The sequence below is a fragment of the Lynx canadensis genome, chromosome D1 (assembly GCF_007474595.2).
Source record: "Lynx canadensis isolate LIC74 chromosome D1, mLynCan4.pri.v2, whole genome shotgun sequence".
Classification (NCBI taxonomy): domain Eukaryota; kingdom Metazoa; phylum Chordata; class Mammalia; order Carnivora; family Felidae; genus Lynx; species Lynx canadensis.
This window is the reverse complement of record NC_044312.2, coordinates 88,710,726-88,728,087: the sequence shown is the minus strand read 5'-3', so window position 1 is coordinate 88,728,087 and position 17,362 is coordinate 88,710,726. Positions and strand designations below refer to the sequence as shown.

The window sequence follows — 17,362 nt, the reverse complement described above, 5'->3', positions numbered from 1 at the left end:
AGCTAACATCATACTCAACAGTGAAAAGCTGAAAGTTTTTCCTCTAAGATCAGGAACAAGATAAGAATGTCTACTCTTGCCACTTCTATTCAGTGCAGTACTAGAAATCCTAGGCAGAGCAAGTAAGCAAGAAAAACGAAACAAAACAAAAGCTATCCAATCAGAAAGGAAGCAGTAAAATTGTCTCTGCTTGCAGATGGCATGATCCTACACATAGAAAACCCTAAAGATTCCACCCAAACACTGTTGGAACGAATAAATCATTTCAGTGAAGTTGCAGGATACAAAATTAATATACAAAAATCAGTTGCATTTCTATACACTGACAACAAAGCGTCAGAAAGAGAAATTAGGAAAACAACCCCATTTATAATATTATAATAGCATCAAAAACAATAAAATACTTAACAATAAATTTAAGCAAGGAGCTGAAAGATCTGTATGCTGAAAACTGTAAAACACTGATGAAAGAAATTGAGAAATATATAAATATTCATGAATTGGAAGAATTAATTGTTGAAATGTCCATACCACCCAAAGCAATCTACAGATTCAATGTAATCCCTATCAAAATTCCGTTGATGTTTTTCATGGAAATAGAATAAACAATTATAAAATATATATATATATATATATATATATATATATATATATATAGGAACATTATTTCAGCCATGAGAAAGAAGGAAATTCTGCCATTTGCAACAACATGGATGAACCTAGAAGACATGCTGAATAAAATTAGCCAGAGAAAAAACAGTATGATCTCACTTATATATGGAATCTTAACCAAAAAAAAAGGGGGGGGCACCCGGGTGGCTCAGTTGGTTAAGTGTCTGACTTTGGCTCAGGTCATGATCTCACAGTTCGTGAGTTCAAGCCCCACATCAGGTTCTGTGCTAACAGCTTGGAGCCTGGAGCCTGCTTTGGATTCTGTGTCTCCCTCTCTCTCTCTCTGCCCCTTCCCCACTCTCACTCTGTCTCTCTCTCAAAAAATAAAAATTAAAAAAAAATTTTTTTAAGTCAAACTTACAGAAATGGAGCAGAATGATAGTTATCAGGGACTGAGATATTAAGGAGGTGGGAAGAAGCTGGGCAAAGGGTATAAGCCTTCAGTTACAAGACGAATAGTCTCCGGGGATCTAATGTACAACATGGTGACCATAGTTAATAATATTGTGTTGTGTATTTAAAATTTGCTAAGAAAAAAATAATAAAATAATGCTAAGAGAGTAGAACTTAAGCATTCTCTCTCTCTACACACACACACAGGCACACACACACATAAAGAAAAGAAAAAGAAAAAGAAAAAGAAAAAGAAAAAGAAAAAGAAAAAGAAAAAGAAAAAGAAAAAGAAAAAGAAAGGTAACTCTGTGAAGTGATGGATGTGTTAGTTAACAGAATTGGGGTAACCACTGCACAAAATAGAAGTTATGTCAAATCATCACGTTTTACGTTCTAAATATATACAATTTTATTTGTCAATTATACCTCCATAATGCTGGGGGAAAACGATAAATTGAGGCCCCCCTCCCTGAGACTTTGACCAATGTTCCTTCTGTCATACAATGCCAGCTTTGATTCTTGGTAGAGAGGGTTCACCTTCCTGAACCACTGGGGATCCACTGAGTATTACAAAGGACTGTGTGTGGAACAGGCTGTTTGGAGCAGGGGACTATCTGCCACATGCTCACAGCATTTAAGATTGTGAAAGACATGCTTGAAATGAAATCTAATGATCGGTATTCAGTTTTATGGCATGGTTTATAAAAATATACCGTCCTCATAAAGAGCAGCCATTGCCAACCTAAAGCCTGTTAAGTGCCTACAGATTTTATTTCAGAGCTAACGACTTGAGTTCCTCACATGTCTCCACTAATGATGCCTCGCATGACCTTGAGCCTCTAGCTTAAACATCTTGTGCCTCATTTTCTCTGTCTGTAAAGGGAGATAATGACACTAGCTGCTGGATCATGTTGGCAACATGCTTAGAAATCCCCAGATCAAAGGTGATCTGTCTGGACCAAACAAGATGATGATGGTGCTTGCCATCATTAGTGTTGTTATTATTATTGTCGTTATTTGGGGCTGCCATCTTGCAGCCCAGGAAGTAGACATGACTCCCGTGGCTGATTCAGCACCAAAGCAGAATAAGGAAGCGTTTCAGCACTGCAGAAGCTATTGATATAGAGACCACCCATTTCATCGACATGACACGATGGCACATTCCTAGGCTGCCATGTGGAGTGAGGTATTCACCTCCCTCAGTGTAGGGCCATCCCTAGAGTGCCTCCAAATGGTAAATATTTGTCTTTGGAGGAAGGAGGCCAGGGAAGAAGATCCCATCATTTCTTTGGCTATACGGTTTCTATCATCACACAGCCAACTGAAAAGTCCTGGGATCATAGCCAGGAGGCTTTAGATTTGAGTCTCAGCTCCACCAACTAGAATCTTATGGCCTTGAACATAAGCCATAATTTCTCAAGATCATCATTTCCTGATTGTAAACTAGAATGTTTCACTAAAGTGATTGGCCGGTCTCCTAGTTTTGATTTTTACAGTTACCCCAAAACAAATCACAAGGGATTCTACCCAGGGAAAGTCTTGCCTGGCGTATTTCTCCATAGTTTAATGACAGTATCAGTTACTGCTCTTCCAAAAGGCTGCTGGCCCCTCGCCCACACTTGAGCAGTAATGTTCTAAGTCTGGGACAAGGAAATGTACTGAACTTGTTTTGAAATTTAGCAGCAAATGGGGAACTCAAAATAGAAAGCCAATTCTATATACCAGTAAACACTTACTGTTGTTTTCAAAGTACGCTCACGCAGGACCATTAGCTGCCTTTATGCGGCCCATGTAAGGTGCCCCATCTGGGTGGCTGAATTTGAGAAGAAATCTTCTCTGATACATGCTGTTCTATGGACACATGGCTTATAAGCAGACTACACTTTGGAAAAAGACAAAGGCAATGCTATCCCCAGGTAGGTACAGCCCTGTGCCAGAGGCTGAGTCTTGATGAGTGGTACATGAGCTAGATTTCAGCTCCCAGGGAGCACTTTGGCCAACACTGGCATTCCATACATGGCAGCCTTGTATCTGTTGAGTCCCAAGGGTTCCATAGAGGCCCTTTATGAACCTCAGATGACTGAGAGGAAGCATCCTTCCTCCCCCAGATCTGATTTTTATTTGCTTTACATGATATTGGCCATCTATGAATGTTTTTGTTTGAACAAAATGCGATTTTAAAAAAACCTCAATAATCACTGTGCACATAGGTAACACAAATAAATAAAAGGAGATTTTGCTTGGGAATATGCAAAGGCTTGAATCTAGAAAACATATTTTCTTTTTTTTTTTTAATTTTTTTTTTTAACGTTTATTTATTTTTGAGACAGAGAGAGACAAAGCATGAACGGGGGAGGGTCAGAGAAAGGGAGACACAGAATCTGAAACAGGCTCCAGGCTCTGAGCTGTCAGCACAGAGCCCGACACGGGGCTTGAACTCACGGACCGCGAGATCATGACCTGAGCCGAAGTCGGCGGCCCAACCGACTGAGCCACCCAGGCGCCCCTAGAAAACATATTTTCTTAGACCATGGTAGTTTAGAGAAGTAAACTTGGTAAGGATTTTCAGTCAATGTGAACTCAAGACTACAAAAATTCCTCTCCCCGCCCCCCCCCCCACCTGCCCCTTTCTCAAACAGTGTATTTTCTGCCTGGGATCCCTATTCTGCCCAATGTAGCATAAGTAATCTAGTTATTTGCAGGTAAACAAAGTCAAAAAGAGTGCTTTTTAATCACCATTTGGGCTCAAAGTGCATGTATGTGTACATACAGGTGTTGTGGGTGCGTATTATGGGGATGTGACCCTGCATCTAGGCTGATAAAGAAGTTACTGCACTGTCTGCATCTGTCTTGGTCCCATTCTGACCTCTGGCTTCAAATGTAACTCATCTGATCCTTACTTGTGTCTCATGCTAACAAATTATCTGAGAGGCAACCATGTTCTCATCAGATGCCTGCAAGCATGACCCACCCTTCAACTTCTGCCATGGGGTCCACAACATTCAGGCAAGGAGCTCTTGTAGGCCTCTGAGCTTCATTTCTCATTTCCTCTCTCTTCCCTCCCCTCCTGCTTTCTCCCCTTCCCCTCCCCTCCTCCTTATATTTCCTCTCCTCTTTCCTCTTCTTCTGTACCCCAACTTGATGCCACTGGGACACTCAGATATCTGACCATCAGCACTCTAAGGCTCTGGGAAAATTGGAAGGCTGTCCCTACACTGTCCCCTCACCAGAGACATCATACCACCATTTCCTCTCTATGGTAGCCTTTCCATGATGAATAGAGAACTGACCTGAAACTTGATGCCTCCCCAGATAACACCCTGGGAAGCCTGAAACAGGTTCTCTTGACTTCAAGGCAGATTTTATCATGCCCCTCCCTGACCAAGATTCATTTTGTGGGGCGGAGGGATACATGAGATAGGGCCACTCCTACTCCTATCTCACCATCTTACTTCATCTCTACTTTTCTTCTCCCCTAAGGACCAGAGGTCAGCGGTGAGGGAAGGAAATGGCTGATCACATCTACTTCCGGAATCTTCCATCTGAACCCTCAGCAGTTGAACTTAAAACTGCTTGCCATCTCAGTTTGGAAGTCCCACCATGCCACGAATGGTAAAAGAGCCTCAGGATGTAAGCAAGTGGAATATGGAAGGTGTTATAGGGGCATTGATTTGTCACATATCATCCTGCCACAAGCTAGCACTAGTGGACAGAGAGAAGCAGAGGGGAGACTGAAGGGGTAATGCCTGTTAGTGAATGAGAAAACTCGAGGGGAATGAGAACCAAGCAATGGTCCTACAACTAGAAGCAAGATGGAAAGGATAAGTAAAGATATGCATCAAAAGCTCTTTTTAAAAAATGTGTGTCCCCTACAGCCCAGCAATTCCATTTCTAGGGGGTTAGTTTAAGATAACCAGACAAGTACCCAATGATTATCTACAAAGATGTTCCATGCAGAATTGTTTACAGTGGACAAAAATTGGAAACAATAGGGATCAGATATGTAAATAACTGTGCTCTTGCAATGGAACCTTATGTAACCATCAAAAAATGATGATCTAAGCTACATTTATTTGAGTAAAAAGATATCAGGGTATCTGGCTAAGTGAAAAAGCAGGTTACTAAGCAAAAAATGCAGTGTGATCACATTTTTATTATATGTGTGTGTGTGTGTATGTATATATATGTATTATATATATATATAACTAGTATATATATAATACATATATATAACCTATATATATAACCAGTATATATATTAATTATATATGTACTATATATTATATATATAGTACATAATATATATATGATTATATATATATAGTACATAATATATATATATATATGATTATATTGGGGCACCTGGCTGCTTCAGTCGGAAGAATATGCAACACTTGATCTTGGGGTCATGAGTTCAAGTCCCATATTGGGTGCAGAGATTATTAACATAATAAACTTTTTTTTAATTATGAGAAAGTTTTTGTTTGTGTTCAGAAGACAAGCTGTATGGTTCGGAGAAAACAGAGGAAAACCACTCACACACAAGAGAACTACCAATTCTCAAAACGTATTGACAAGACCAGTGTTCCCACTCAAGGGGGAACTTGGCCCCGTCCTTCTCAAAGGGAAGGGTTCTACACTGCAAACAACAGAGCCCCCTGTGGCCAGTTTCAGCAGAAAGACAGTTTAATAAAGGATGTTGGGACTTGCTCTCTGGGAACAAGGAATAGATAATACTTCTTTCTCTTCCTTCCACCAAGTACAACTAAAAACCATAGACATTATGTATAAAAAAAAATCATCAGAAAATTCTCAAAGGTGGGGAGAGGAAGGCAGATGGGTGAGGGACTTCGGACCCAAGGAGTGACATGGAGGTGAATTTTCTGGGTTTTCTCTTTGTCTCATATATCCCAGACTGGGAGCTGAAGAAACATGTGGCCCAGAAATGCAAATGATCCCAAACATGAAAAAGCCCCAACAAAAGCCTCCTCTCTCTAGCCAGAAAAGGGTATGAAGACAGAAAACTCTCAGACAGTAACCACGTACTCCATACTAACATCATGGGGAGAAAAGTGCCTCTCCTTACCCAAGCCAGCAAAGACAGAGTGAAGAATCTAGACTCCTCCCTTGTGGAATGTCATGAGGCTCCCCAACCATCTTGCCAGTGTGGTGTCAGAGAAAGCCAAGTAAGGAGCTGGAAACTAACCCCCCCCCCCCACTAAATGGGAACAACACCTATGCCCCCATGATGTCAGTGGAGCCCTCATGGGGAGTCTGGACTTCCACCCCTACCTACAACTATGGAGGTGCTCCGTTCCCTCCCCTCTGGTGTTAGAGAAGGCTTAGGGAAGAGTCAGGACTTTCATCACCACCCAGAGGCAATGAGGCCACCTCTCTTTACTGTAATGTCCAGTGGAAGACAGGTGTGAGCGGTAACAAGGCACTCCTACCCTTCCCAGTCAGAGTGATGTCAGTGAAGGCCTAACAGAGAACCAGAACTCCCACCTCTGGCCTAGAATGAGGAATCCCTCCCCAAGTCAGGTAACAACAGAGGCCAAGTGAGGAGTATGCATTTCTTTTTTCTTTTTTTAATTTAAAAAAAAATTTTTTTTTTTTGGTGGGCATCTGGGTGGCTCAGTCGGTAAGCGTCCGACTTTAGCTCAGGTCATGATGTTGCTGTTCCTGAGTTCGAGCCCCGCATCGGGCTCTGCGCTGACAGCTCAGAGCCTGGAACCAGCTTCGGATTCTGTGTCTCCCTCTCTGTCTCTGCTTCTCCCCCGCTCACACTCTGTCTCTCTCTCAAAAATAAATAAACATAAATTTTTTTTAATGTTTAAAATGTTTTTATTGATTTTTTGAGAGAGAGAGCATGAGCAGGGGAGGGTCAGAGAGAGAGGGAGACAGAGAATCCAAAGCAGGCTCCAGGCTCTGAGCTGTCAGCATAGAGCCCGACATAAGGCTTGAACCTACGAACCGTGAGATCATGACCTGAAGTGAAGTCGGACGCTTAACCAACTGAGCCACCCAGGCACCCCCTTCTTTTTAAATATTTTTAACGTTTATTTATTTTTGAGAGAGAAAGAGACAGAGCACAAGCAAGGGAGGGCAGAGAGAGAGGGAGGCACAGAATCCGAAGCAGGATCCAGATTCTGAGCTGTCAGCATGAAGCCCAACCCAGGGCTCGAACTCACTAACCGCAAGATCATGACCTGAGCCTAAGTCGTATGCTTAACTGACTAAGCCACCCAGGTGTCCCTGAGGAGTCTGTATTTCTAACCTCACCTGGCAGTCACAGGGCAGCACCCACTCCTTCCCCTGCCCAGAGCAATGTCAAAAAAAAGTCAGCCGAAGCAGAAAATGTAAACAAGATTCAGAGTATCAGACATAATAACAAAAATGTCCAGTTTCAATAGAAAATAACTGTTCACACCAAGAACCAAGAAAATTTCAACATGAATGTAACAGAGACAATCTATAGAGACCAATCTCAAAATGACAGAAACGTTATCATCATCCAACAAGGATTTTCAAGCAGGTATCATACAAATGCTTCAACGTGCAATTATGGACATGCTTGAAATAATTGAAAAAAAATAGAAAGCTTCATCAAAGAAATAGAACATTTGGTGAATAGAAGATATAAAAGACAACCAAATGGAATTTTAGAACTGAAAAATACAATAACTGAAATAAAAAAAACTCACTGGGCGGGCTCAACAGTAAAATGGAGGGAGGAAAGAAAAAAATCAATGAACTTGTAAGTACATTGATAGAAATAATCCAGTGTGAACAATGGAGAGAAAACAGGCTGGAATGAAAAACTCAACAGAGCCTTGGGGGCCTGTGGAACAACATCTAACATTCACATCGTCAGAGTTCCAGAAGGAGAGGTGAAAGAGGGCAGGGCTGGAAAAGCATTCAAAGAAACTAAAGGCTGAAACTTCCCAAATTTGGCAAAAGACATAAGCCTCAGTTTCAAGGAGCTGAGCGGCAAGCCCCAAGCAGGATAAGTGAAAAAAAAAAAAAAAAATCCATTCCAGGACACATCATGGTCAAACTTCTGAAAACGAAAGGCAAATAAAAATATCTTTAAAGCAGCTGGAGAGAAACAACACCTTATCTATAAAGGAAAAACAATTAAATCATTGTGTATTTCTCATTAGAAACTGTGGAAGAGGGAAGGGAGTAGTACAACATTATTCAAATGCTGAGGAAAACAAAACAAAACAAAACAGCACAACACACACACACACACACACACACACACACACAAAACAAGCAAATAAATAAAGCAAACCCTGTCAGCTCAGAATCCGGCAGAAATATCCTCAGAACAACAAATAAGAAATCAAGACATTCTCAGACAAGGTTAAATGAGACAGACCGTCAGAGAGGATTTGAAAACATGGTCTCTCACTTCCAACATAACGATACAGGCAGGTTGAAAGTTAAAAGGATGGGAGAAGATACGTCATGCCAACTCTAATCGAGAGGAAGCAGTTGGCTATATTAATATTTGATAAAGTAAATTTCAGAGCAAAGAAAATGATCAGAGACAGAGAAGGACATTATATAATGATTTTAAACCTTCAGTCCACAAGAATCCTGACCAAACAGTGGAGCTGCAAAATATGGAAAGCAATGTTATCACTAGACCTTGAAAGGGAAACTAGACAAATCCACAATTATAGGTAGAGGCTTCAACATCCCTTTTCAAGAACTGATAGAACAACTAGACAGCACTCAACAAGAGCACAGAACCAACACCACCATCAACCAACAGAATCCAATCGACATTTAGAGAACACTTCAGCCAGCAACAGCAGAATAAATACTCAAGCATCCACGGACCATGTATGAAGATAGACTGTATCCTGGGCCATTCAGCAAACCTCCACAAATTTACAGGACTTGGGGGTAGCTCACAAATCTCCTGGGGGGTCGGAGAGTCAGACACGGAAGCTCTGCCACCAAGAGCAATTAAGAATCAAGCATTACCACAGGCCTGCTTCCTGCAAAGATGTCCCCGCCACCACCACCTGCCTGGACCACATGCTGCCTCCGCCAGGACCCCAACCATTGCTGCCCCTGAAAATGGATCCTTTGCAATGCCACCTTCCTGAAGATCAAAGTCCGTTTCTGGGGGGAGTGGGGGAAGGGAGGCGGTGTCTCATCAAAGCAGCCTAAGTCACGACTCTCTACTCCATGCACAGGGGTGGTGAGAAGGCAGACGCCTAGCTCCTCCATTGGGGAATCAAGAGTCAGAATGCAGAGACAAACTTAAGAAAATATCCCAGAAAGTCAGGTGCCACCCACATGGGAAATGCCCACTCACTAGCGAATGAAAGCCCCTGCCCCCCTCCCCAGGCCTGCATCCGTCACTGCACTCCACCCTCCACTCCTGGCCCAGGGTCCAGGCTCCTAAGCGTTTGCAGTAGGAAGGTCCAGCTCCCCTGCAGAACTCAGGGGCTTTTCCAGCTTCCTCTGCATACCTTTCCCAGACCCAGACTCCCTTCTGACACATGAGAACTCTTAGGTGGAATAAGTCACCAGTTAAAACGAACTCATTGCATACTCCACATTATCTCTCCTTCCAATCTTGCTTGAGTGAATTCTTATCTTCAGGTCGGGTTGTTTTTCATTAGAAATGAATCAATTTCAGGCACAGGACCAGCTATCTGTCAGGAGGAGCAAGTAAGGGCGGAACACGTGCATGCACACGCATACTGGCACATGACAGAGCTGTTGCTGTCGAGCCGAGAAAGACAAGTGACACATTTACATTCTGCCCCAGACAAACGCTACAAGGTCTCCCTGGTCCCAGATTGAAGAAACCACAAGCACACCGTGGGCAGGGAGAAAAGAGCCACTGGAACAGCTCCTCTTGTCACTCAAATCGTCCAAGTTCTCACCCATCCGTGCAACGTTTTGGACTTCCGGACGAAGGGAGGATGGGTAAGGAGAGAAATGGAAAGTGGTACAGACAGTGGTTAGGAGCTTTGGTGTCAGACTGACCTGGGCTCAAATCCCAGCTCGGCCACTGCTTACCATGTGGCCTTGAGGAAATTAATCCCTCTGCACTCAGGTTGTTCAACCATAAAAACAAGATAACCAAAGCCTTCCCCTCAAAAATGTGAAGAGAATTAAGTGAGATGCTGTTTGTGGAATGTTTGGCACATAGTATGTGCTCAATAAATCACTGCTGCTCATTTCATTATTAAGGCAAAGTTTTGCGTTTTTTTTTATCTTTTTTTTTTTAAGTACAGAATACAAAGGACAGAATGCAAGGACAGAATGCTACGGTATTCACACCCTCTTGAAAGCCAGGGGACTGAATTAAAACTTGCTGGGGAAAACCAGAATCTCCCTTCCCTGAAATATAAGCCCCAGGTGCATGGGTGTAGATACGACACGGCACCCAGCCCCAGGCTGGGATGCTGTGCCCACTGTGGCCAGGTTCCACAGGACCAGAGCTGGGCTGGTGGCCCCAGGTGGTCAGAGACTCACGAGGGTTCTCCAGCCATCTACGACAGGGTTTGGGTCCAGCTCCTGGATCTGAGATCTGGGGACACAGAGGCAGCCTGTGGAGGAGAGTGTGGCCAGAGGACAAGGCAAGAGGTCACAGGAGCCTGACCTCCTGCAAAGGGAGCCTCCGCCTCATTAAAGGAGGGCCTGAGAGCCCAGCTGAGTGAGTATGTAGGGCCAAGTTAAACAAAGACCAATCCGAGGAAACCTACAGGCGGAAAGAGTAAGCACCCTCTCAACATCAGTGAAACTCCGCATACCAGGAACAACCCCTTCCTCAAGACGAAGTGACAGGAGAGTCATTCCCCAGGGAACGTTCCCCCATGGAACACCTCTTGTGTCAGCTGCCAACCGGAAGCCAGGTCAGGAGGCACAAAGACCACATCTGCTTCCAGCAAGTTCTGCCAAGTAGCTTCTGGGTCTGACCGCATGGTTCAAATCCCAGGTCCACGGTGACTAGCTGTGTGACCTTAGGCAAGTTGCTGGACTGATCTGTGCCAGTTTCCCATCTGCAGAAACAGGAAGAGTGATAATCCCAACTGTACAGGAGTGTTGTGCGGATTAAACTGAGGTAAGGTCTGTTGAGTTCTTGCAACTGTGTCTGGAACACATGGAGTGCTTGGGACACAGTGCTCAATGTGATAATTATTGCTATTATTATTATTATTATTAATTTTAGTATCACTGCCACTCTCCTCCCAACGTGGCTGCCAAGCAAACAGCCTAGGAAACCACCCTCTCTAATTGTTCAGGACCTAGGAAATGGAGATGAGATCCCTACAAAGTGAGAGAGTAAACTGAAGACACAGAGAAGACCTCATTTCTCAAGGTCAACAGGATACATTCAGCAAAAGCAAAGCAGCAGGTGCATCTCAGGCCAGACAGACTCTGGTTCAAAGTCAGGCTTCAACACTGACTCTGTGACATTGGGTGTGTTGCTTAACTTCTCTGAGCTTCTGAACCCTCCCCCCCAACCCCAAATTAGGGATAAAAATCCCTACCACCTCCCTTGCAGATTTATTCCTGCGCGTTAAATAATGTACAAGTGTCCCCAAAAAGGGTTCGCGTGCTGCCTAGCACCTAGTCGGTCCCAGCAGAAACTGGCTCCTTTTCCTCTGTTCCCAGGATGAAACTCTGCAGCGTCTGGCTTAAGTGTCATGGCTCTGAATACATCCTCCAAAGTAATAAGGAAATTCTTCCCCACTCCCCACACCTTCTCTCCTCCTGTCTGAATCCAAAGCAACATCCAGAAAATAGTAATAGCTAATCCACTCTTGCCCTCTTACTGTGGGAGGCCCGAGTTCAAAGTCCATCTCCTTTGATGACTGTGGAACATTGGACACGTTTCTTCCATTCCCTGGGCTTCAGTATTCTCATTTATAATTGAGGGATAACAAGCCACAACAGCTCGTTTGCTGCTTTAGTTCTTTGGGTTCAATTTTGCATTATATATCAAAGGGCCTTAATTTAGGACATGGCAGATAACCGTAGGTGCCCCACATTTTGCACGTATTATGTCATTTAATCCTCACGATAATCCTATTCCCCCATGTTTCGGCCTGAAACTCAGGCTCAGAGAGGTCACGCCAGTAACCCAAAGTCACACAGCTGCCCTTCCAGGCTTAAACGGTGATTGCCAGACTGATGCTTTTGGGGGTCCCACCGAGAAAAGGGCTTGGTTGCCCTTGTGGGGAGCAACTCCAGGGCTCCCCAGTGCGAGCTCGGAGACCTGCCCGCAGCGTCAGAGCAGTCTGTGGCTCTCAGCCCCACCCCCTACACAATGTGGGGCCCCTGTTTCTCCAAACGGCAGTGCTCACGGTTCATTTCCAGAAGCCGGGTGCACGGGGACGGGTTTCACAAGGACGTTGCTGGCAGGCCCTTGGTCTCTGTTACTAGAGATTTAGTTGCGAGTGAAAGAGGTCCATTGTGCGTCCTCTGAATGAATACCCCATTTAGACAAAGAATTCAACTGGTTTTTCACAGAGAAAGAAGACAGCCCTGGTGAAAAGAGAGAACAATGTAAATCATTCACCAGAGTTCTACTTAAACATCAAAGCTGGGTGGCCAGCCAGGTTAAGGGCCACAGCACAGATCAGGCCGAGGCCACACCGGTGTGCAAGACTCTTCCTTGGCTGAGGAGTGGGGTACAGGAGCTCTCAGCCCAGGCCCTTCATGGGCCACCTTGGCCAACTCAACTCCTGGCCCCTCAGGGATAAATTAAGGCAACTGGACTGAGTCAAGAGTCTGCCATTGGGGTTCCGTGGAAATACTTGGGTGCACTAGATGATCTACACTCAGCTGGTTCTCAGCTGTAGCTACACATTGAAATCATCTGCAGAGGTTTTTTCGTTTTATTTATTTTTTAATCTTTATTTATTTTTGAGAGAGAGAGAGAGAGACAGTGAGAGCAGGGGAGGAACAGAAAGAGAGGGAGACACAGAATCCAAAGCAGGCTCCAGGCTCTGAGCTGTCAGCATCGAGCCCGACGCAGGACTCGAACTCATGAACCGTGAGCTCTGAGTCAAAGTCAGACGCTTAACCGACTGAGCCACCCAGGGACCCCCAAGTCTGCAGAGTTTTTAAAGCTACTTCCGCTTGGTCGCATTGCCAAGGATTTTTGAGTTCTCTGGTATGAGGCACGGCCTAGGCATGGGGGAATTTTTCAATAGTCCCCATATGATGCTAAGGTCCAGCCAAGATTGAGAACCAGTTAGCCCCAGGGGCAGAAACTGTTTTGGCCACAGCTCTATCCAGAGCTGAGCACAGGGACTGCCATATACTTGGTACCTAAGTAATATATGTGGGATGAATGTGCGTATGCTGCCCTAAAACATTAGAGAGAAGCCACCCAGCCCCAGCCTCAATGACAAGACCTCCGTTGATCACTCTATCATCTCTTGGGATTTCGAACAGGTTTCATTTTGTTCTAAAGGTTGTCATCTTGAAAACTTAAATACATACACACACACACACACACACACACACACACACACCACTGGATCATCAAATCTCTTGAGATTCAGCTCCAAAGCACACTGATTTCAAGATCACAAACCCCTTCTTGCCCTTTGAGAGCAATAATGCTTTTTGTTTAAGTTATCAGGGCAGCCAAGGCCTGGGAAGGGCCCCACTGAAGGCTGCTGTGCGTCCTACCTGCTCAAGCCAAGGACTTGGCTCACATGGGCAGCCCCTCCTGGTCTCTCGTGCGGAACCCTTCCTCAGCCCCACCCCCAGCCTTCGATGACCTCGCCATTCCATTCTTGTTCTTCTAACACTTCACGCTTCTTCCCTGAGTGAACTCAACCACTCCCAAAGTTCTAACTCTCATTTATAAGTTCACAACTTGGGATCCGTATCTCTGGCCCTGCCCTTCCTAGCTGAGCTCCAGACCCGACTGCCTACTGGGTATCTCCACCTCAACTTCCCTTAGGCACCTCAAATTCAGCCTGTCCCAGAAATGAACTCATTACCTCCCCCACCCAAACCTGCTCTTCCTCCTGCCTTCTCTATCTTGATGAACAGCATCATATCCACCCAGTTGCCCAAACCAGGAAACTCTGGAATCATCTTTGTCCTCTCCCATGCCTCCCACCCCACCCTGGGTGTTTTTTCTCTGAAACAGCCACTGACTCTGTCCTTCTCCTCTCCTTCCAACTCTCTAACCTCCACAGCACTTCCCAGAGTAGCTTTCTAAAACCCAGATCCAAAGACGCCAGTTGAAATTAGTTCCGGTTCGTGAGCGAGGCAGACGGATTGGGAGCCCACACAGGGCTCAAGCTACTTCCCCTTCTCCCCGCAGCTGTGCTCTGTCCCCTCCCTCTCACCTTGCACGCTGCCTGACCTGAGACACTGCTTAGTAATAACTTATTTGCCACGTAGTGTTCCTCTCGTGTATGCGAGGTCCCGACCCAGGGCCCGAACGTGTGATCTTTCCCCCTCCTTCCCTTGCTCTTAGACTCAAATGCCCTGCCCCTCCCTACGTTCTTCAAGGCTCAGAGAGCACTGGCTTTCAAAGCTTTGCCTCACCCCTTACGAGGCAGGCTTGATGAAGGGGCTACCTGAATAGCAAATAGCAAAATAGATTTCTTATATGCCAAGCATTTTTCTAAGCGCCTTACCTATTTTAACAAGTTTAATTCTCACAACAGCTCAGTGACACGGGGGCTATAATTATCCACATTTTACAAAGGAGTAAACCGAGGTATGGAGAGGTGAAGCCCAGACACCCAGACCTGAACTCATTCAGACGATGCTCATAATCACTGCGTCCTAAGAACTTATATCTGGATGCATGCTCCTGTAAGAACATGCTTACTGCATGTTTTAGCTGAGGATGCCTTCCTTCAAACAAAATCCTACACCCAGCCTCTTGCATAGAAAATAGGAGGCTGATGATGACAAGAGAGGGAGGGAAGCTCCTGTACTCCCCCATCTCAGCATCAATATTCAAAAGAATGCCAACAAGCCCCCAGGGCTCCATATGAGTTCAACAAGCCAGGTCCTAAAGACATCTTTTACTTACCATTCTGTTGTGTATCGGTGAAAGTCGTTACGAGACTGCAGAACCGTCTCCAGACCCACAACATAGTTTCCGTCTTAAAATGTCCAAGTAGCATCCTAATGACTGAACTGTCCCATGCCGTTTCCCGGTGACTGAAACTTATTCCACGAAAAATTCAATCGGTGTTAGAGCTTTGTTTTCTTAAGCAGACTCTTCAAAGTATAATTTAAACCTTCAGTAACTCAGGCCATCCCTTTTGAATGTCAGCTGTTGGGCTGTGTAGGAATATTCTGTGCGGCTTAAAGCTGTTTCCCTGTGCTCAGGTGCCCAGTTGTGTGTTTTGTACTTTTTCTGTGCCTGTCACTATCAGAGGATCAGGTGTTTCAGGATCCTTGTCTCTAACACCTTACCTCCATCCCTTCTAGTCTGTTCTTTCTACCAGCTATGGACTTTCTAAAAATCAAAATTATTATAATTGTGCCCAAAGTAGGCACATATATCTGGAAAGAAACAGGAACAGAGAAGTGTTCCTCTTAGTAAAATGAATCTCCTTTAGTACAATGACTTTGCGACTTTTCTAGAGAGTTCTTAGGACGTCTTTTCCCATCCTCTTCATTCATTCGTATAACATTTACTAAGCACATATTAGATTCCAAAAAAAGAAAGAAAGAAAAGAAAAAGGCTGGGTGCTGAGGATAAAAAGATAGATACAGCAAAGTTCCTGCCTTCAAGGACTTGCCAGTTTAAAAAGAGAGACAAGTAAACAGAAATAATGGCACTGCCATGGTGTAAGCCCTGTGACAACAGTCTCTAAAAAGCACAACCGAAAAACCACTTAACTCTACCTTGGGGAGTGGCAGCAACCAGGGAAGTCTTCCTGGAGGAGGTGGCGTGTGAGCCAATTCCTGAAGCATCTACTCATAAGAGGTCAATCTGTCCCACCACTACCAAAGACAAAAAAAGATAGATTGGGGAAAGGGCATGCTGGCCAGATACAGAGACAAGGAAAAATGAGAAAGTCTAGTGAGTCTTGGAACTCTAAATAGTTTTTTTTTTTTTTTAACGTGTATTTATTTTTGAGACAGAGAGAGACAGAGCACGAATGGGGGAGGGTCAGAGAGAGGGAGACACAGAATCTGAAACAGGCTCCAGGCTCCGAGCTGTCAGCACAGAGCCCGACGCGGGGCTTGAACTCACAGACTGTGAGATCGTGACCTAAGCCTAAGTCGGCCGCTTAACTGACTGAGCCACCCAGGCGCCCCGGAACTCCAAATAGTTTAATCAAGCTGAAGAATGTGTGTGTTTGCAGGAAGGAATGGGAACGGCAAGAGGCTGCACGAAAAAAGAAAGCTCAGCGAGTAGGTTACTCACGCACTTTAATGCTCGAAGGAAAGAGAATGCAAACTTTCCAGGGCAGATTAATCATAGCACACCCATATGTATGCCATGAGCCAAGTCAACTTGCTGCAGGGAAAAGGGAAATACTAACGAAGGAGGCTCAAGTCCCATTGGCCAGACACTGCTGTAGTATTTCACACGTACAGTCTCACTGAACGGTCCCAACAACCCTTTGAGGTGGGAAGGACTATCACATTTTTAAATGAGGAAATTGAGTCAAGCAGAGCTTAAGGAACTTCCCAAGGACCCAGTTTGACGACAGGGCGGGGGCCTTAGTGTTTTGGTTTCCTTGGAGTTGAAGCAGGTGAGGGGATGAGGCCCCCCAAGGATGGAGAAGGAGAGAGAGAACAGAGAAAGAGCAACAGCTTAAGAAAGTGAGGGAGGAGGAGAGAGGGGTGCAAGGGAGGACACGGAGGAGGAAGCGGTCGTGGCCATCGTTTCCAGTGGGAGAACCTCAGAGCTAAGCTCTAGGGCTGGAGGCCCTCTGGCCTAAGCCAAGAGAGGGCGGACAGAGCCTGGATCCCATGCACGGGCCCCCAGGTCCCTGCCACACAAGTGAGGCCAGAGCAGTGGGCCTGGGATCCACACAAGGACATGCCTTCCACCTCCACAACCCAGGGGATCTAACGACTCAGCAAGGAGAGTTCTAGAGAGCAGCCAGTGTGGATCCTTCATTTTACAGTAAATGAAACAGAGGGGCTACGTGATTTGTCCACAGGCACCCAACGCAGAGTGTGTGATTTTTTCTTTTTTTTTTTTTTTGTCTTTGCCTACAATCGCCCATCCGGTAAGGGAAGAGGCGGGACTAAAACCCAGGTGTCCCAGAATCCAAAACTTTGTCACTGTCCTTCCTACACAGTCAACTGCTGAGCC

At 45.0% G+C, this 17,362-nt stretch overlaps 1 long non-coding RNA gene across 2 annotated transcripts in view; it reads right to left on the bottom strand.

Annotated features, from left to right (window-relative positions):
* The window catches only part of LOC115526136, a 49,951-nt gene extending 34,445 nt beyond the window's left edge, over window positions 1-15,506 (bottom strand). For both annotated transcript variants that reach the window (XR_003972553.1, XR_003972554.1), the window contains exon 1: window positions 15,113-15,506. This is a non-coding gene — a long non-coding RNA (uncharacterized LOC115526136). The remainder of the gene's footprint in view (window positions 1-15,112) is intronic.
* Between the last annotated feature and the right edge of the window lie 1,856 nt (window positions 15,507-17,362).